Source organism: Lagenorhynchus albirostris, chromosome 2 (genome assembly GCF_949774975.1).
Source record: "Lagenorhynchus albirostris chromosome 2, mLagAlb1.1, whole genome shotgun sequence".
Lineage (NCBI taxonomy): Eukaryota > Metazoa > Chordata > Mammalia > Artiodactyla > Delphinidae > Lagenorhynchus > Lagenorhynchus albirostris.
In genome coordinates this window covers 29,978,186-29,999,756 of record NC_083096.1, presented here as the reverse complement: position 1 = coordinate 29,999,756, position 21,571 = coordinate 29,978,186, and the positions used below count along the sequence as shown (strand labels likewise).

The 21,571-nt window shown below is 38.5% G+C and overlaps 1 protein-coding gene across 1 annotated transcript in view; it reads right to left on the bottom strand.

Moving 5' to 3' along the window:
• Positions 1-21,571, bottom strand: part of RGS7 (regulator of G protein signaling 7) — a 591,228-nt gene that overhangs the window by 475,064 nt on the left and 94,593 nt on the right. The window lies entirely within an intron of this gene.

Below are 21,571 nucleotides of genomic sequence, written 5' to 3'. Positions count from 1 at the left end.
CATGCTCTAGGGCCCACCTGCTGCAACTACTGAAACCCGCATGCCTACAACCCATGCTCCGCAACAAGAGGAGCCACTGCAATGAGAAGCCTATGCACCACAACAGAGTAGTCCCTGCCTGCCACAACTAGAGAAAGCCCGCACACAGCAATAAAGACCCAATGTGGCCAAAAAATAAAAAAAATTTTTTTTTAAATAATCAACAAGGTCCTACTGTATAGCACAGGGGACTCTTCAATATTCTGTAGTAACCTTAATGGGAAAAGAATCTGAAAAAGATTAGATGTATGTATACATATAACTTAATCACTTTGCTGTACACCTGAAATTAACACAACATTGTAAATCAACTATACTCCAATATAAATTTAAAAAATTTTAATGTATTTCTATCTCCTGTATTACCTTTTCCAGCTTTATTAAGATAAAATTAACTAACCCTATTGTGATAGGCATTTTGCAATTATATATGTGTATCAAATCACCAGACTGTACTACTTAAACTTAGACAATATTTCTTATAGAAACAAGTATATTTTACAAAGGTAACAACTTAATTTGGTAGCACACAAAAACTCTACCCTTTTACTCTCCCTCTTTTATGGTTCTGATGTCACAGTTTACCACTTTTTATATTGAGTATTCATTACCAAATTATTGTAGCTATAGTTTTTGTTTGTTTGTTTTTTTGAGATATGCGGGCCTCTCACTGTTGTGGCCTCTCCCGTTGCAGAGCACAGGCTCCAGACGTGCAGGCTCAGTGGCCTGAAGGAAAATTTTATTGGATTAAGTATTCAGTTTTTCTCATATAACACTATGAATATATCATCCCACTCTCTCCTGGCCTGTAAGGTTTCTGTTGAGAAATCTACTGATAACCTTATGGGGATTCCCTTGCAAGTACAAACGTTTTTTCTCTGTTTCTTTTTAGATTCTCTCTGTTTTAGATTTTTGACAGTTTTATTATAATGTGTCTTGCAGAAGATCTCTTTTGATTAAATTTGTTTCAGGAACTATATGCTTCATGAATTTGGGTGTCCAAATTTCTCCCCAGATTTGGGAAGTTTTAGTTATTATTCCTTTTTTTTTTTTTTTTTTTTTAGGCCTCACTGTTGAGGCCTATCCCATTGTGGAGTACAGGCTCCGGACGCACAGGCTCAGTGGCCACGGCTCATGGGCCCAGCTGCTCCGCGGCATGTGGGATCCTCCTGGACCGGGGCACAAACCCGTGTCCCCTGCATCAGCAGGCGGACTCTCAACCACCACGCCACTAGGGAAGCCCCTATTATTTCTTTAAATGAGCTTTCTGTCCCCTTCTCCCTCTCTTCTCCTTCTGGAATCCAATAATTTGCAGATTGCTTCTCTTCAAGATATCCCATAGTTAACACAGGCTCTCTTCACTCTTTATTTTCATTCTTCTCTGACTGGACAATTACAAAAGTACTGTCTTCTACATCACAAATTCTTTCTTTTGCTTGATCTGTTCTACTATTGATGCTCTTTATTGCATTTTTCATTTCATTAACTCTATTCTTCAACTCTAGAATTTCTGTTTGGTTCTTTGTAATGATTTTACCTCTTCGTTAACGTTTGATTTTACTAATGTATGGTTTTCCTAGTTTCATTCAATTGTCTTTCTGTGTTTTCTTGTAGCTCATTAGGCTTCCTTGAAGCAACTATTTTGAATTTTTAACAGGTAAATTGTAGACCTCCATGTATTAGGGATCTGTTACTGAAAAAAATATTTGATTTCTTCGTTGATGTTATGTTTCCTTGATTTTTCACGTTCCTTCATGTCTCGCACTGCTGTCTTCACATCTGAAGTAGCAGTCACCTCCACCATCTTTTAGTGACTAATTTCAGGAGAGAAATGCCTTCTGTTAGCCCTACTAGGGATCCTAAGGCTCACTCAGACCTTCTATGGATTTGCCTGCTCCACATTTCTTACTCTCTCGTGGCAGAATTCTTAAGCCTGTATGCCTTCTCTCCATCCTGCCAAGCCAGGCTGGATGCTGACAGCTTCCCTTTTGCTTTCACAAGGGCGGTGCTAAATGCTCAACTTTGTGGTCTCTCCCAGGCCTGCAGATCCTGGTTGGCTTTCTGCATGTACTCACTCGCCATCTACAATAGCTTGCTCTCGCTGCCATCAGGAGCATACCGATGAGCCAGGCATGGAGTGGGGGATATGTGAGTGAGGCCCATGGAGCACTAGGGGTGCCCATGGGCCAACTGGAGTTATCTGCAGGCAAGGCATCCCCAGCAGCTCATGGGCAGGCCTCCCAGTAGAGTCCATGACATGGTTAGTAGAATCCATGTTCTGATACATTCCATTCTGAGCTCTGGCTGCTCTTCTCCAAGCCACTCACTGCCACCACCACCACCCCCGCCAAATCATGCCTCTCACAATCAGTACTCTGGATGGGGAAAGAGAGAAATGAGCCTCTTTGACAGTGTCCATCATAGCTAGGGAAGTGCTCACTAACATAGTTTCACTTTCCTCCACAGCAGAAATTATGGCCCAAGATGTGTTCTCTTGGCACTGAGCTGAGGGAAGCATGACAGGGGTGAAAGTCAAAATATTCTTCTTACCCTCTCCAGTGTATCCAACAGTGTGCTACAATTTCTTTGCTGGACACTTGGACTTCCACAAAGGCTTCACTGAATATAGAATTCTAGGTTGACAGGGTTTTTTCCTTTAGCACTAAAAAATGCTGTTCCTTTTTTTTTTTTCTTTTTCATTTTTTGTCTATGGTTGTTATTAGGGAGTAGTTAGCTGCCATTCTTATCAACATTCCCATTTACTTAATATGTCTCTTTTTGGTCTCTGTGTTTAGATTTCTGTTTTTCTTTACTTTTGTTTTCCAGAAGTTTTATAATGATGTTCATAGGTGTGCTTTTCTTTTCTTCATTATTAATCTGGCTTGGGATTTTCTCAGATTCCTGAATCTTTCTTTGGCTTGTTTTAATCATACATGCACTCACTTTCACAGCCAAAATGATGACCCTGGGCTGCTAGTAAAAAGTGAATTAAGGTAAGACACTCTGATTGGCCTAGATCACAGAGTAATTTATTGGCCTGGAAGAAACGAAGTTTCTGATTGGCCAAAAATGCCTGTAATAGGCCAAATAGTACAGGCAGAAAATGGTAGAAGAAAAAAAATAAAATATAAAGAAAAAAATACTTCTGAAGCTCTGAGGGGAAGAGATATGTGGGGGCTAAAAATCAACCTGAACTTCAGTATTGCAGTATCTGAAGAAAATAAAGTAGAAAAAAATTGTTATATATATTTGTTGTGAGATAGGTAACAATTTCTGCAGGAAACTCTGGCCAAAAGCTACCAGCAATCCAGTAGTACTTTGCGTGTCAGTGTTTGATGCTACAAGGGTTACAACCTCTAAAGTCCATCTCAGGATGTGGGTAGGGTGGGGTATGTGGGATATGTGCATCTGTTGTGTAGCGTAGTAAACATTTTTATGTACCACAACTGCATTTATATTTACAGCTGTATTTTGGCATAGAAAATGCAAGAATATTCATAATGACTTCCTTAAATTATGTGCATATAATATACATAGAAAATAAAAACCTAGATGATAATCCAGTGTATTCTATTTATATTAAGGAAAAATCTGATACATTAGTCATCTATACTCATAGGCCACTCTAATGCATAAAGTTTTTTCATATATTATCTCATGTGACTCTCATACTAATCTTATTAAATAGAGCAAGTCCTACTCTTACATCCATTTAATAAATGAAAACCTCAAGGCCCAGGGTGTGTGTGGATTACCTAGTTGCTCCAATATTATAGGGCAATTCTGAAGTGCAAATCTAACCAGGTATCATACACCATATCTTATTCAATTTTTAATCTGAAACAATTGGAATGCTAGCATCTAATCCATCCCTACCTACTTTAAATCCCCAGCAATTAATGACTACTAATTCCCTGTGAGTTCAGGATAAGTAAATCTTATTCTAATGTTGTCTACAATTTTAGAACACTTACCAAAGAAGTCAATGAGGTCAGTTTTATTTATAGTTTACAGATGACCAAAATGGAAATAGGAAAATTTAAATGACTGGTTTAAGAATACACGGTGAGTTTTAGAAGATTAGGAGTTGAGCTCTAGAACAATGTACCTCATCTCAGGAGTATTATATTCTGATGAGTTTAAGACTGTAGCATCAGAGAACCTATTCTGATTTATTTTGTTTTAGATAACAAATACTTACAAAGACTTTTCACAATAACTAATCACAGTATTACAAAAACTTAAGTCAACTTAATGGGAAGATTATGTTCCCCGAAACAGAGGCCCACACAGTCATAGCCTAAGCTCTCCGGGGCCAGGAAGCTGACCTTATTATTCTTTGATTTTCCTCTACTTATACCAAGGAGCCCCCTTACTGGATGTCAGACCAGGAGAATAATTTATTAAGGCAGTGTTTTCAAACTATACTATATCTGAGATATAATTATATATATAATATATTGGGTTGGCCAGAAAGTGCCTTCAGTTTTTAAGTAAAAATGAAAGACACATTTTTCATTTTCACCAAGAACTTTATTGAACAATGTATTCACCCTTTTGTTCTACTACCTTCTGCCATTTTTCAGGCAACTTCATAATTCCATCTTCCTAGAACTTTTCATCTTTTTGAGCAAAGAACTGTTCCAGGTGCCTTTTGCAGGCTTCCAGGAAATTGTAACTTTTTCCATTAAGAGAATTTTGTAAAGACCAAAATCAATGGAAATTGAAGGTGCAATGTCTAGTGAATACAGTGGATGAATCAGAACTTCCCAGCCAAACCGTAACAGTTTTTGCCTGGTCATCAAAGAAACATGGGGTCTTACGTTATCCTGATGGAAGATTATGCATTTTCTGTTGACTAATTCCAGACGCTTTTCACCAAGGGCTGCTTTCAGTTGGTCTAACTAGGAGCAGCACTTGGAATTTATCATTTGGTCTTCCGGAAGGAGCTCATAATAGAGGGCTCCCTTCCAATCCCACTATATATATACACATCACCTTCTTTGGATGAAGACCAGCCTCCGGTGTGGTTGGTGGGGGCTCATTTTGCTTGCCCCACGAACTCTTCTGTTCCATATTATTGTACATTATCCCCTTTTCATTGTCCATCACAATTTGTTTTAAAAATGGAACATTTTCGTGAGGCTTAATTAGAGAATCACATGCGGAAATACGGTCAAGAAGGTTTTTTTCACTTAACTTACGTGGAACCCAAACATCAAAGCGATTCATATAACCAAGTTGGTGCAAACAATTTTCAGTGCTCAATTTGGATATTTTGAGTATGTTGGCTATCTCCCACGTGGTGTAACATTGATTGTTCTCAAATAATGTCTCGATTTGATCGCTATCAACTTCAACTGGTCTACCCAACCGTGGAGCATCATCCAGTGAGAAATCTCCAGCATGAAACTTCACAAACTACTTTTGAAACGTTTGATCAGTCACAGCACCTTCTTCATACACTGCACAAATCTTTTTTCTTTGCGTTTCAGTTGAGTTTTTACCTTTCTTGAAATAATAAAGCATAATATGCCAAAAATGTTGCTTTTTTCTTCCATCTTCAATATTAAAATACACAAAAATTCAGCCTTTTTTTTTTAAGTTAACCATTTTATTTATTTATTTTTGCCACGTTGGGTCTTTGTTGAGGTGCGCAGGCTTCTCATTGCGGTGGCTTCTCTTGTTGCTGAGCACGGGCTCTAGGCGCGTGGGCTTCAGTAGTTGTGGCTCACAGGCTCAGTAGTTGTGGTTCACAGGCTTAGTTGCTCCGCGACGTGGTATCTTCCTGGACCAGGGATCGAACCCATGTCCCCTGCATTGGCAGGCAGATTCTTAACCACTGCACCACCAGGGAAGTCCCCCAAATTCACCAATTTTGATAAGTCTTTTTTTAAAATGCATGCTGATATGACAGCTGTCACATACAACCCATTAAAATTGCTTTGAATGAAGCTAAAGACAACTAAGTTTACTAGAGCCATCTTATGGAAAAAAATGAATGAATCTTTTGGCCAGCCCAATATATACATATGTATATATTATGAGAAGTACTTTAAATTGTTTGCCAGAGTGAGCGTTATTATACGGACTCTACTACAAAATTTATTCCAAGATATTCTTTAAGTAGTTTAAAAACTACTGTTTGGCCATATCTGCTCTAATCTCTGAGCTCATAAGAGGAATTTTTATAAAACACACACCACCTTCAGAAATCCTGGTAACTCTGCTGAACTTACTTATGACAATCTGTAGAGAGGTGAAAATTAAATAGAAAAGGCATAAGAACAAAAGAGGGACTCTTGAAAATATACAGGTTATCTTCAAAATTATAACATTCCTAAGTCAAAGAAAGAGGAATTTTCTTTACAGAGTTCAGTGTTTTAATTTTTACAGGAAGTTTGTACAGGAGTATCTGTAGGTAGATGAAAACATTTTCAAAGTTCAAAAATTAATTAAACATATTTAAAATTAGTCAGCTTCATTTCGCTAATGAAATGATCACATGCAAAATTTAATGGCATTTTATTTAAATAATCTTTTGGATTTTGTAAAAATAATACTTGGTTGTTTGGAAAAGATCAAACAACATAAAAAAGTTAGAAGAAGAAAGTTATAGTCAGTAGAAATCTCACTACCCAAAGATGAGCACCATAAGCTTTTAAGTGACTGTATTCAAGACATCTCTTCTTATAAGCATACACTGATGTACAATAATAGGTGTGTTTTGCTTCAGCAGTTAGGGAATTAAATGATATTACATTTCTTTTAATATTCAAGTTAGGTATTAACTTTGAATCTGAATCTCATCCTGCATAAAAAGCTTTCTTCTCTCCCTAAGTTCTTTCTCTGGAGATAATAACATCATTGGAGGGAGGCTAATTCAGTCCATGGGGCAAATGTAGACATTACCACAAGGAGTATAGTCTTCTTGAGCAGTGCAAAATATTCTATCATGATTTAGAGCCACCATCTCATTATTTTCACTTGTCCATATGTATTTTCTCAGCTTTTCCTAGACTCATCCCTCTCTCCTAAACTCCCTACTGCCTCAAGCAGGGGAAGCACTTTTCTCTCCGATTGAAAAACTCTCATTTTCTGCCTCAGAACATGTAACATTTAATTCAGGAGTAACTTCACCTAGTTACACACACACATACGTGCACACACACACACACACACACACACACACACGAAGAGATAAATATGTGGATGGATAAAAGGATGGATGGAAATGGGAAAAACTGGTCAATCATCACTTTTTATAGCTATATATTCCATACTATGCATATATTACAATTTATGTAACTACTCCTCTGCTAATGAGCATTTAGGTTGTTTCTATAATTTTACTAATATAAATAGTGCTACAGTAAATATATATTTAAAAATATACAATTATTTTCTAAGTGTGTGATTGCCCAGTCCACAAGAATGAAGTTGGGATACTCAGACACACTTAGCACAATGCCCTCCAAAAAAATTCTGTGAATATACACCATCAGAAGTACTTGAAATTGCCTGTTTTGCTTTACACCTGATTTGTTTAGATTTTTTTTAATTTCTGAAATCTTGGTAAATGAAAAATATTGAGTTACTTTTATTTGCATATTTAATTATTAATGGGGTTAAATTAGTATTTTTGTTGTTTTGTTTACTGTCTATTCACATACCATCCACATTTTTCTATCACGGTATACTTTTTCTTATTGAAAAGCATTTTCTTATTATAAGCACTCCTTCTTTTAGGGATATTAACATTGGATATTAACATTTCTCCCTGTTTTTAGTTGGACTATATTGAGTTGTAAGAGTTCTTAATATAGCCTAGGTACAAGTTCTTTATTGAACATGTGCTTTGTCTGTAGCTTGTCTATTCATCCCTGTTTTTAACTTTCATTAAGTCTAACTTACTGACCTTCCTTTTATAGCTCTGTATCGCACATAAGAAAACTCTGTCAAATTTAAGGACACTAAGATTTTCTTCTAGAAGTTTTAGATTTTGATATTTTAGTATATGATTCATTTCGAGTCAACTTTTGCACATGGTACAAGGTAAAAGTCAAGGTTCATTTTTTTTCTCATATGACTACATAATTGTTATTGCACAGTTTGTTGTAGAGATTATTTTACCCATAGAATTATCCTAGCATTTTTATCAAAACCCTTCGACCATATGCGTGTGGTCTATTTATAGACTACTATTCTGTTCTGTTGTTCTAATTGTCTATCTTTACACAAATAGGATGATTATTTTGCTTACTTTCCTATAGTAAGTCCTGAAATCAGTAGTGTAAAATTTTCAGTTTTGACCTCCTTTTCCCAATTGTTTTGGCAGTTCTAGGCTTTTGGCATTTCCATATAAATTTGGAATCAACTTGTCAGTTTCTGCCTAAAACGGTTGCTGGGATTTTGACTGACATTACATTAAATCTATAAATCTTTTGTGGGAGAACTGACATACTAATAACATTGTGTCTTCTGAACATATGCAGACCTTATGACCCAGCAATCTCTTCCTAGGTATACATCTTAGAAACTCTTAGACAATTCGCCAGGAGGCATATGCAAGGATGCCTCTAGTACCACTGCTTGTACCACAGAAAGACACTGAAAATTTCCTTCAGCAGTTTAAAGGATAAATATATGGTAGTGTATTTGTACATAAATAAATTATGCGATATTATATGGCAGTTAACAATGAATTGACTCATAATGGTTAAATTTTTAAAGAATATATACAATATGATTCTATTAATATTATATTAAGAATATGAAAAGCCAGAGATGTTGTTTCAGAATGCAAACATATACGGGAAAACTGTAAAGAATTAGAGAATGATAAATAGAAGAATCAGGATAAGGGTAATTTTTCTGTGGAAGGAAAATGATGAGTACATTACACATTTAAGTGTTATTCTCTATGGCATACATTATATTTTACACTACCTTTTTATATTTCATATTTAATAAAAATTCATTTTTTAAAAGAAAGAGCAAACAATTTTGTTGGAGGAGGGAATAAGGGTAAATTAAATCTTACGTTAGTGAAACAGGTCAAAAGCACCATCTTAGTTTGTTCAGGCTGCTATAACAGATTACCATACGCTGGTGGACTTATAAACAATGGAAACTTATTTCTCATAGTTCTGGAAGTTGGGAGTCCAAGATCAAGGCACTGGGATATTCATGAGCCCACTTCCTAGTACACTGATGTCACACTGCAGCCTCACGTGGCAAAAGGGGGGAGGGAACTCTCTGGGATCTCTTTTACAAGGGTACTAATACCATTCGTGAGAGCTCTAGCTTTATGACCTAATCACCTCCCAAAGTTCTAGCCTCCAAATACTATCACATTGAGGGTTAGGATTTCAACATACAAATTTGGGGGGTACACAAACATTCAGTCTATAACAAGCACTTATGGTTCTTTTTCTTTTAAAATTGTGTAACTGATTATCCCTACCTTTCTACTTTTGACCTATGAACTACAAAATGATGCTCTAAATAATATCTGGAGTCACCATTGTGAACATTTTAGTGCTGTGGTTTTTGACATTCACCTCCTACAAAGTAACTTAAAGCACTTTAAAATGCGAGAATTAATGTTTGGATAAAAACACCAAACACCACAGAAGATAAAGCAGGCAATGCCTTTCTCTCTGCCTCTCTGTTGTCTTTCAGGTCTCTCTAGTGCACAAACCGTCTGTACTTAGGGGTAAGCACTGTGCCTTTAAAGCACTAGTCACTTTGATAAATGGCTGTTACAGGAGTGTTTGGACATTTGTCAGATGATGTCTGTCATTTGTCAAGTAACAAATATAAAACTCTATAACTCCAGAGGAAATAATAACTCATTCAAACCAAGAAATATTGGTAGCATCAGGAAGTTCAATAAACAAGGAGGCTGAGCCCAGTGGATTTCTGAAAGGCCCTTTGAATAGTGAGTTGTTCTGCTGTATTTGTTATTTTCATGTCTGCCTCCTCTGCTCAGCTCAAAGGCAGGGCTCAGCCTTGCTCATCTTTGAATCCCTTATACTTAGTATTGGCTTTCAATAAGTGTCCTTGACTGATACTCTGATATTTACCTATTGATCACTCTTTAAAATAATAACATGCTAAAGCCTCTTTCATTGTATATTTTCAAATCTTGGTTTTTGCACCAAATACCGAATCCTCTGAAAATGTAAACACACTTTTACAACATTTTGGAGACATTATTCAAGTAACTATTTGATACTGAGAAGATACTACCAGTGACACAGATTTAAAATTAATCCCTGGCTGCTTTTAATGAATTTTTGTGTTTGGTGCTAATAAAAAAGTACCTGAAGCCTTCAACAACCACCTTGGGCTTCAAAGACACTAATTATTACTCAGATATCTTACCTTTATCATTGTAGCTTAGCAAGACAAGAACCTCTGCTGAAATGTTTTACTATCATGCTCTCACTGTAGAGAGTATATGACTGTGAGGAAGAAAGAAAAGAAATAGTCTAAAGAATAAAGCACATGAAGTTTGACTGGAGTGAAGGTCTTTCCAGTCAAAGGGCTCTCCAATTCACAGGAAGCCCTGAATTTTTCAAGAATGTATGTTCAAGTTCCAAATACTAAGCTAAACATTTAAATCATAGTAGGGCAATACTTTTGCCACTGGAAGAAGCAAATTATTTGGGAGCTCTGTTAAGAGCAAAAGAACCCTCACCAGCCACACCCAGATTTACATGGCAAGGCTGCAGAGAATGGCACTGCAGGCGTGATGTAGTCCTTCATAAGCACAGGTCAAGAAAAGGTTAGCTCTTGTCCTTCTTTCTTGATGACTCTGAAAGCAAATGGAACTGAAAGGTGAGCTTATTACCAGGAGATGAAGACCAAGTTCTCATCATATCCCCGAGCAGACACCCACCCTGAAACCACCCTGTGGTTTTCTTTCTTTGGGAAACATCACAAAGTCAAGTCTCAATACTTGGGGAACATGTTACACACAGTTCAGTGCTTTCTCAGTTCATTTAGTAGCTATTTCCCAAGAGATCTTATAGAGAAATTCTGTAATATGATGCCTCTTTTCCGTGAGGATCAAAGAATTTAGAGGGACAGGAGGCCTTGAGACCATACTTGGTCGCCTCTCACCTGAGTTTTGCTAAGCCTCACAACTCTCCCCCACCCACACACATCCACTTAGTTAGTTCTACAAATTATTAGTTCTACAAATAAATATATTTTAAATCCTTCAAGGGTAGATGTTACGGCATTTTCACCTTCTCTAGCAGATGTTTGACATGGTGCATTCCTTTTTTCTTTTTTTTTTAGCATCTTAGAACAACATATATTTAATACCTCACAGTTTCCATAGGTCATGAATCTGGGCACAATTTACATCAGTCCTCTGTGTTCAGGGTCTAACAAGGCTGCAGTCAAGGCGCTGGCTAAATCTGCATCCTGTTTGAGGCTCAGGGTCTTCTTCCAACCTCACCGTTTGTTGACAAAATTTATTTCTTGTGGTTGTAGGAGCAAGGCCCTCAGCCCCTAGAGTGTGCCTATCATTTCCTGCACATAGCTATCTCCACAACACGGCCTCCAGACTAACAAGAGCTATCTTCACAACACGACCTCCAGACTAACAAGAGCCCATCTGCCGCTACTTCTTTTCTCCTACCTCTACACCAACATTGTGCATTCTCAAGGAAGATAAAGGTTATTCTGCATGGGCCTTGAGGCAGAACATCAAGTCCACTATGCCTTGCCCTAAGCACACTGTCTTTTGTTCCTCAGGATTCACTGTCTTTGTGAGAAATAAGCAGTATTCATTCCCTGAAATTCCAGAGTTTCACAGAAACTTGAGGAAAACCTATGTCATGTGTAGTAACCTAAGTCAGAAATAAGCCTTCACACAGAATTCTATAGTGGTTACTTATTTTCTTCCGAATCTGAGTTGGTTTTTGACCTATTCTCATCTCTATGGTAACTCAATTTAACTCCCAAATTTATGAAGACAAACAATATTGTTGATAAAAACTCTGGATGAGAACTATTATCGTTTGCTAGGTTTATCTACATGTAACACACTATTAGTAAGAAATAAACAATAGATTCTGGTGTTATTCTCTTTAAATTTCTTCTCACTACGAGACAGGTTAAGAAATGCAAGCGTGCAAGTTAGGAGAGTGGTTTTGGTCTGGCAGGACATGGGAGTCATTCAAGGAGGTAATAAGATCATGTTTGTAGGAAATGAAATCCAAAGAGAGGGAGTTTTGTTTTGTGTTTTTTTTTTTGAGATGTGTCTTAGTCTGTTCAAGATGCTATTAACAGAATTCCATAGCGTAAGTGGTTTAAACAACAAAAATTTGTTTCTCACAGTTCTGAAGGCTGGGAAGGCTGAACTCAGGGTGCCAGCATGACTGGGTTCTGGTGAGGGCCCTCTTCTTCTTCCTGGTTTACAGACAGCCTTCTTACTGTGCCCTCACATGGTAGAGAGAGAAAACTCCGGCCTGTTCATCCTCTCATAAGGGTACCAATTCCATCATGAAGCCTCCACCGTCAACCAAACCGAATTACTTCACCAAATCTTCACCTCCAGATATCATCACATTACAAATTAAGGACTTCAACATAGGTATCTGGGGAACACAAACATTTAGTCCACAGGATGCTGGGTTTTCAGGATTTAGTTGTATGTTTATAAATTAGTTGTAAGATGCTGACTATTCTCAAAATAATATTGACTAATCTCCGAATGTTCTCAGAAAAATAACTGAATAAATTGCAAAGCAATAATTATATACTAAGAATTATATTGCCTGGCACTTTAACACCTGGAGAGTACTAGCAACCAACATTTCTGATATTCCCCCCAAAATGTTCAATTTATTCCTGAGACTGATCCTGATTCACCAACTCAAGTGCTGAAATACCCACAACATAGTATCACAGAATTTCACAGCTGGTAGATCATCTTGTCTAATTATTCTGTCTTCATTCCTTTTGAAGATGAAGAAACTAGGCCACACAGAGGACTGAAGGTGACTGTTGAGATCTTTTCTAACCCTGAGGATATATAATCTTAGGAACTAGTTTGCTAAAGTTCTCACAATTCTAAATAAGTGAACAATACCTTACACTGATCCTGTTTATATAATTATTAGTTAGCAACTACTGATTTTCCATTTATTTGGGTGATAAACATGAAACACAGCAAGCAGAGATCACTAGTTCTGAATCAGTCATGTCCAATTTTATGAGGCATAAATAAAGGTATTCTAAGCTTCTACTGGGAATGAGAAATAACTCTATTATTTTACTCCTGAAGCCAGGTTTTGTAGAGAGACTGGCATTAATCACCACCTAAAAACCTGCTTTCCACCATGTCATTGACAGATGCAGTTAGTAATGCCCATAACTTGAACAGAGTGTCATTCAACCTGAATCAAAGAAATTCCAGGAACTAACTGCCTATGACAGGAAACACTAACACAAAAAGCACTCTCAGGACAGACAGAAAAATGAGCAGACACTGAATCTGAGGGAACAGCAACAAAAATATTCCCTGTGTTTAAACTGGATGAGGGAGGTGAAGAGTAACTGTCAACAGCATTTAGGGGGCCTACTGTCCAAATGTAAGTAGACAGGGCTCGATTCCTGGAGGATTTGCAATGTGCTTCTTTCTTCAGTTAGATATGGAGCAGAAAGGGCTCTGAATTTGGGTTTGACTGGAAGGAAGGCATTCCCTAGCTTTATGCCCTTCACTAAAACTCTCAAGTGGGTGCTTAACGACATAAGCACTCACTGCAAAACAGAATGTGGGAAATTCCATTAATGAGAGAAACCAGAAGTTATGGCTGGAATTCAAAAATATTTTTATGAAAATAATCTACTTTGTATTTCTTGAAATTTTGAGATACCAGAGGTGGAAAAAGAAATAGACTGAGAAGTCCCTGAACAACAACAGAAACTAAAAGTGGAGAAGTTGGAAACAATACTATTGAATATAAGTAGACATGGATCAGGTGAAGTTTTTTTTTTAATTTATTTTTGGCTGCATTGGGTCTTCGTTGCTGCACGTGGGCTTTCTCTAGTTGTGTCAAGCAGGGGCTACTCTTTGTTGCGGTGCATGGGATTCTCATTGCAGTGGCTTCTCTTGTTGTGAAGCACAGGCTCTAGGCACACGGGCTTCAGTAGTTGTGGCACACAGGCTCAGTAGTTGTGGCTCGCAGGCTCTAGAGTGCAGGCTAAGTAGTTATGGCACACGGGTTTAGATGCTCCGCAGCATGTGGGATCTTCCTGGACTAGGGATCGAACCCGTGTCCCCTGCATTCTTTTTTTTTTTAGACTTTAATTAATTTATTTATTTTTGCTGTGTTGCGTCTTCATTTCTGTGCGAGGGCTTTCTCTAGTTGTGGCAAGCGGGGGCCACTCTTCATCGCGGTGCGCGGGCCTCTCACAATCGCGGCCTCTCTTGTTGCAGAGCACAGGCTCCAGACGCGCAGGCTCAGTAGTTGTGGCTCACGGGCCTAGTTGCTCCGTGGCATGTGGGATCCTCCCAGACCAGGGCTTGAACCCGTGTCCCCTGCATTAGCAGGCAGGTTCTCAACCACTGCGCCACCAGGGAAGCCCTCCCCTGCATTCTTAACCACTGCACCACCAGAGAAGTCCCAGGTAAAGTTTAAAGATCTTTGAAGATCTTCATCAGTTGGTAACCCCTGTTCTGTAATCCTATAGCCCACCCCCAAAAAATTTACTGCAGCAAGTCTGAACCATCACTCCATGTGGTTTGTGTAAGATGACTTAGGAAATTAGGGTGTCAAGATCTTAAAAGTTATACATCTCTAGAATGGCTCCAGGTGTTTGGAAAAATTTAGATTCATTCTCCAAAGAGACAGAAATTATTAAAAATGACTTTATGCTCTGAACAAAATGTCTGTCCAACACCTGACATAATTTCAAAAAGTCTTCCGGCACAGAGAAGTATTAAACAACTGGTATCTGCTGAAACACATAATGGTCAACAGTTGCCGATGAGGATACATTGTAATTGTGAGGTAGTCTTGCTGTCACTTATTTACATTTTGCACTATTTCTTCAAAGGACTATCTTAGCTCAGGCTGCTATAACAAAAATACCATAGATTGGGTGGCTTATACAACACAAATTTACTTTTCACAGTTACAGAGGCTGGAAATCCAAGATCAAGGTGCTGGCATATTCAGTGTCTGGTGAAAGCCTGCTTCTTGGTTTGTAGATGGACCTCTTCTTGTTGTATCTTCATATGGCAGAGAGCAGAAAGTGCTAGAGCAAGCTCTCTCGTCTCTCCTTACAATCTCAATCATGAACTATAACCTGATGACCTAAGATAAGACCTCCCAAAGCCCCACCTCCAAATACCATCACTTTGGGGGTTAAGATTTCAACATGTGACTTTGGGGAATAGAAGCATTCAGTCCACAGCAAGGACTTTCTCAAACTTCTCCCATAGGCCAAGATGCCGATTATTTTTAAACTGCTATTAGAATAATATATGTATACATTACTGTACTGAAAACTTTGGAAGACTTTGCAAAAAAAAGTTAAAACAACCAAGATTGTGCCTAAAGGCACAAATCTATGAAATAAAAATTTGCAATATTTGGGTCTGCCCTGTACAGCCTAAATTAATATGGAGAAGGCACAAGTTCCTGTCTTTAAAATGCTTATATTCTAATTTAAGAGAAAACAATACATTTCCCTCTGGGAATTAAAATTCTGTCTAAAGTGTGAGGAAAACATCATTTTTAATTCAGTAGGACAACAGTATCGAGACTTTCCCCACTTTCTTTCTCCCCACCTCTCATTCTCTAACTCCCCTTGCAGGCTCACACAAAGGAAAGAAAAGAAAAACTATGCCTTGCCTCACAGATAAGGAACCAGAGATGCAGAGAATTGAAATGGTTTGCCAAATTTCACGCAGAAAGTGTTTGCTAGAATTAGAATCAGCTTTTACTCTATTAGACCAATCCTTAAATAAGTAGAGAGAAAATTAATTAAATTATTTTCATCATTGAAAATTAACAGTCTATAACACCACGCAGGTAGGAGGACTTAAACAGTGAATTAAAGACATATATCATGGCCTCTTAAAAACTTAGATCTGGAATCGTTGGATATAATTGATCTAATGAGATCTCATATACTGTGTTGGCAAGAGGTTTAATCCTTTTTTTTTCATTTCATCCTATTCATTTTGATTTATGGAAGGGAGAAAGACTTCCCCTTTCTTCCAGAAAAGGAATTAACTGTAGCGCTTCAATAATCACACAGTGAACCCCATTTCCCCTGCAAGAATGAGGGAAAAGCCTGAACTCAAAGTAGAGAAAACAAATTGACAGGGAATGTGGGTGGGAAAGAAATGAGAAAACTATTCTAGACTAAAAGTCTTATATGTTTCAGACACAAGAAAAGAAGAATTTGAGTGGCAGAATTTAGTTTCATTGAATCACATAATTTATAACATCTAAAGATTTTGATGACCTTTTCTAAGGCAATTAATTTACTTAAATATTTAGTGAGAGCTACAGCAGCCTTTCAGTACTCATTCATGCATGCCATGTCTTTTAAGGAACAAAATTAAGTAGATGAAATGAGGAAATCATAAAACGCCATGTTTTTATTTTCCCCAGCAACCACAGGTTCTTCTCAGTCCATGCCTACATTAGGAAAGGCCAAGGTCATGCAAGTCAAACAACTTACAGTCCTAACAAGGAACAGACAACCCTAGGGAGGTTCTAACTGAACTGATTTAGGCTAGAAATTCTGTGAACATCACCAAAGTCTGAATTTTAACAAGCAAAAATTCAGGGGGAAAGTAGGGAGAGGATTACTCAAATGATCTATCAGAGGCAAGATACACAGAAAATTTTCTACACCAATTAACTTTGCCTAGCAACATGATAATTCACATTTCCATACTACTATCCTACAGTACCTCAAAGAAAACAATTAGTCTAAATCTACACCATCATTCTTTTATTTCTACATCTAAATAGAAATGATAATTCTCCAGTAATACAGGCAATGTCAATTGCATCAGGGGAGCAGGCTCCACAGCAGGAAATTATACAAAGATAGAGATATTAGCCCCAATTCCATTTTTTTTTTTTTTGGCCCACATAACCAAGGCCACTTCTCCCTTCTTTTCCCACTCTCCCTCATCTCAGTTTCTAGCACAATTTTAAGGACCAATGAAACTTCTCTCATATTACAAAAAGTTGAAAAGCACTTTAAATGTTCTATTTAACTCTATCTGGCAAATATTTAGCAGCAAATATGTGGCATACATTGTACTAGGCAAGTATTAATTAGGTATGCTGCACTCTAGAACCTGTGAGCCACAACTACTGAGCCCACGCACCCTAGAGCCCATGTGCCGCAACTACTGAGCCCACGTGCAGCAACTACTGAAGCCTGCACACTCTAGGGTCTGTGTGCCGCAACTACTAGGCCCATGTGCTGCAACTACTGAAGCCTGAGCACCTAGAGCCTGTGCTCCACAAGAGAAGCCACCGCAATGAGAAGGCTGTACACCAGAACGAAGAGTAGCCCCCACTCACCACTAGAGAAAGCCCATGCACAGCAACAAACACCCAACGCAGCCAAAAAAAAAAAATTAGGCATGGCCCTGTTTTCAAGGAGCTTATCACAATGTACTCACTAGGATGACATATAAAGGTATTATAAGTATAAAGACTAAAAAGAAACCACAAAGAATGAAGTCAGGAACAAATTATATACCACTAAAATACTAATCTAATAGCAACAACAATTGTTTATGAGACCCAAGAATGAAAGGGTCTAGGACAAAGCAGGCAGGACGCTTTTGCCATCCCCACTTGTAGGCATCATTGGGCTTCATGACATAGTACTCAAACCTCAACTAATACCACTCTATTTAATGTGTACCATTTAAAATTATAAAATATTAGCACTAGAAGGGACCTTAGAGATCATGTAGTCTTATTCTCTCATTTTAAGACTTAGTCTAGAGATTAAAATCATAATCATAATCCCATAATCAATTTGTTGAATAGCAAAGACCAAAATGAACACAAAGTCATCTGACTCCCTATGTTTGCTCAGCTGCACCATACTGCCTCCTATTCATATGAGATTTGTCCTATATCCGCCCAAATTCTCACTGCTTGTCCACTAAAAGCTCCACCTTCACTGTGGAGCTCCTCTAACCACCGTGGCTCTACTAGCCTCAGTCTTCTTTGAGCACCTACAACACTAGCAGGCTAAGCCACACAGCTGTCCTAACAGACATTCAATAGTTTCTCCTAGGAAACTCTCACAAGCACGCTACAGATGACTGGAGGGTAGGCACTGATTACTTGGTACTGCTCTTCTGTTCCTGGCTTCTACTGGGCACAGACAAAGCGGCTCTAAATACCTGTTCAGAGGTTGAATCATCATTAAATGTAACCTAATTGTTTCTGTCCACCTATGTTCAGTATATCAATTACCTATATTGCCTGAAAAAGCCAGACTTCAAAGTAACACCTGATTTTCACAGGGTAAACAATCCAAGCATTCATGTTTCTAAAGTCAAAAGACATTCAACTTAGATAAGGCGAAAGAATAAAGTGTTATATCGTTTATTTTGGGAGGATTTGTTTTTGTTCCATAGGTAGACCTAAAACACTTAACGTCTCTGAATCTTGGGCCCCTCATCTCTAATATGGGGATAATATTATCTACCTTATATGTAGACAATATTGTCATGAAAGTCAGTAACAAAGCATTGGAATGCCCTTTCCCTCCATATCCCACTGTTCCCTAACTCCAGATCAACGCTGTGTCTCATTCTGCTAATTCCTTGTACAGTTCCAGCAAATATCCAAAGGTTTGGCTAAAATGGGCTTAATGTGGGACTCTTCCCTAAGACATCTGGTTTCAACAGAAGACTTCTAATGTAAAACTTCTTCAAGCCTCAATGGCTCCAATGTCCTCATGGATGACAGACAGTGGAGCAGGCACTTAGCAAGGGAGCCCTGCTGGCACTCCTCAAGTCACGCCACACAAGCAGCAGCCTCAAATTGTCTGGTTTCTCATGCACTATATTCCAGTTCCAGCTCTACCTGGCTTTCAAGGTGCTCCTCTCAAAAATGAGGGCAACAGCAGGTGTCCACTCCTCTGGTGAGACGGGGCTGGGAGACGCTCTCATCTCCTTGCCTCGGTGGGCAAATCAGGCACTAGGGGCGGCAGAAATCCTCGTCTGAGGGTCCCACCAAGTTCCCCGGTAAGAGTGTTGCAGCTGAGCAGAGCAGCTGCTTGGGACTACAGCTCAGGTGCTGCAGAAAGCGTTCTTGGAATCTGACATGTTATCACTTTGGGACCATTGGCCAGCTGCTCCTGACTTGGCCACATGAAGGCTCAGACTGTTCCAGTCTCTGAACAAAAGAGAACCAACACTATTAGCATATCTCTCACTACCGTGAGTGAAAGGTATTTCAATCAAGAGAATTAGGAGGACATCTAAAAATCCTAGACTGCCATATGCAAGTTCTGAGGAATGGTGGAATAACCCAATGTATCTGGGTGACCTTTGGAGACAGCTAAGACAGAGCTACAACAGGGCAGTGGCTGACACCCAACTCATAGCTGATCTTCTCCAGCCGTGGAGCTGACAGGGTCTTGGTGCTCCGGCCGGCTGTCAGGCCTGAGCTTCTGAGGTGGAAGAGCCAAATTCAGGACTTTGGTACACCAGAGACCTCCCGGCCCCACATAATATCAATCAGTGGGAGCTCTTCCAGAGATACCCATCTCAATACAAAGACCCAGCTCCACTCAACAACCAGCAAGATCCAGGGATAAACACCCCATGCCAAACAACTAGCAAGACAGGAACACAACCCCACCCATTAGCAGAGAGGTTGTCTAAAATCATACTAAGGTCACAGACAGCCCAAAACACACCACCGGACACAGTCTTGCCCACCAGGAAGACAAGATCCAGCCTCATCAACCAGAACAAAGGCACTAGTCCCCTCTACCAGGAAGCCTACACAACCCACTAAACCAACCTTACCCACTGGGGAAGACACCAAAAACAATGGGAACGATGAACCTGCAGCCTGAGACAAGGAGACTCCAAACACAGTAAGTTAAGCAAAATGAGAAGACAGAGAAATATACAGCAGATGAAGGAGCAAGGTAAAAATGCACCAGACCAAACAAATGAAGAGGAAATAGGTAGTCTACCTGAAAATGAATTCAGAGTAATGATAGTAAAGATGATCCAAAACCTTGGAAACAGAATGGAGAAAATATAAGAAATGTTTAACAAGGACCTACAAGAACAAGAGCAAACAAACAATGATGAACAACACAATAAATTATATTAAAATTTCTCTAGAAGGAATCAATAGTGGAATAACTGAGGCACAAGAACAGGTAAGTGACCTGGAAGATAAAACACTGGAAATAACTACCACAGACCAGAATACAGAAAAAAGAATGAAAAGAATTGAGGACGGACTCAGAGACCTCTGGGACAAAATTAAATGCAGCAACATTCGAATTATAGGGGTCTCAGAAGAAGAAGAGAAAAAGAAAGGGACTGAGAAAATATTTGAAGAGATTAAATTTGAAAAATTCCCTAATATGGGAAAGGAAATAGTCAATCAACTTCAGGAGGCACAGAGAGTCCCATATAGGAGAAATCCAAGTAGAAACGTGCCAAGACACATATCAATCAAACTATCAAAAATTAAATACAAAGAACAAATATTAAAAGCAGCAAGGGAGAAGCAAAAAATAACATACAAGGGAATCCCCATAAGGTTAACAGCTGATCTTTCAGCAGAAACTCTGCAAGCCAGAAGGGTGTGGCAGGATATATTTAAAGTGATGAAAGGGAAAAACCTAAAACCAAGATTACTCTACCCAGCAAGGATCTCATTCAGATTCAACGGAGAAATTAAAATCTTTACAGAGAAGCAAAAGTTAAGAGAATTCAGCACCACCAAACCAGCTTTACAACAAATGCTAAAGAAACTACTCTAGGCAGGAAACACAAGAGAAGGAAAAGACCTACAAAACCCAACCCAAAATAATTAAGAAAATGGTAATAGGAACATAAATATCGATAATTACCTTACAGGCAAATGGATTAAATGCTACAACCAAAAGATGTAGACTGACTGAATGGATACAAAAACAAGACCCGTACATATGCTGTCTACAAAAGATCCACTTCAGACTTAGGGACACATATAAACTGAAAGTGAGAGGATAGAAAAAGATATTCCCTGCAAATGGATATCAAAAGAAAGCTGGAGTAGCAATTTTCATATCAGACAATATAGACTTTAAAAGAAAGACTATTACAAGAGACAAATAAGGACACTACCTGATGATCAAGGGATCAATCCAAGAAGAAGATATAACAATTGTAAATATTTATGCACCCAACATAGCAGCACCTCCAAATATAAGGCAAATGCTAACAGCCATAAAAGGGGAAATCAAAAGTAACACAATCATAGTAGGGGACTTTAACACC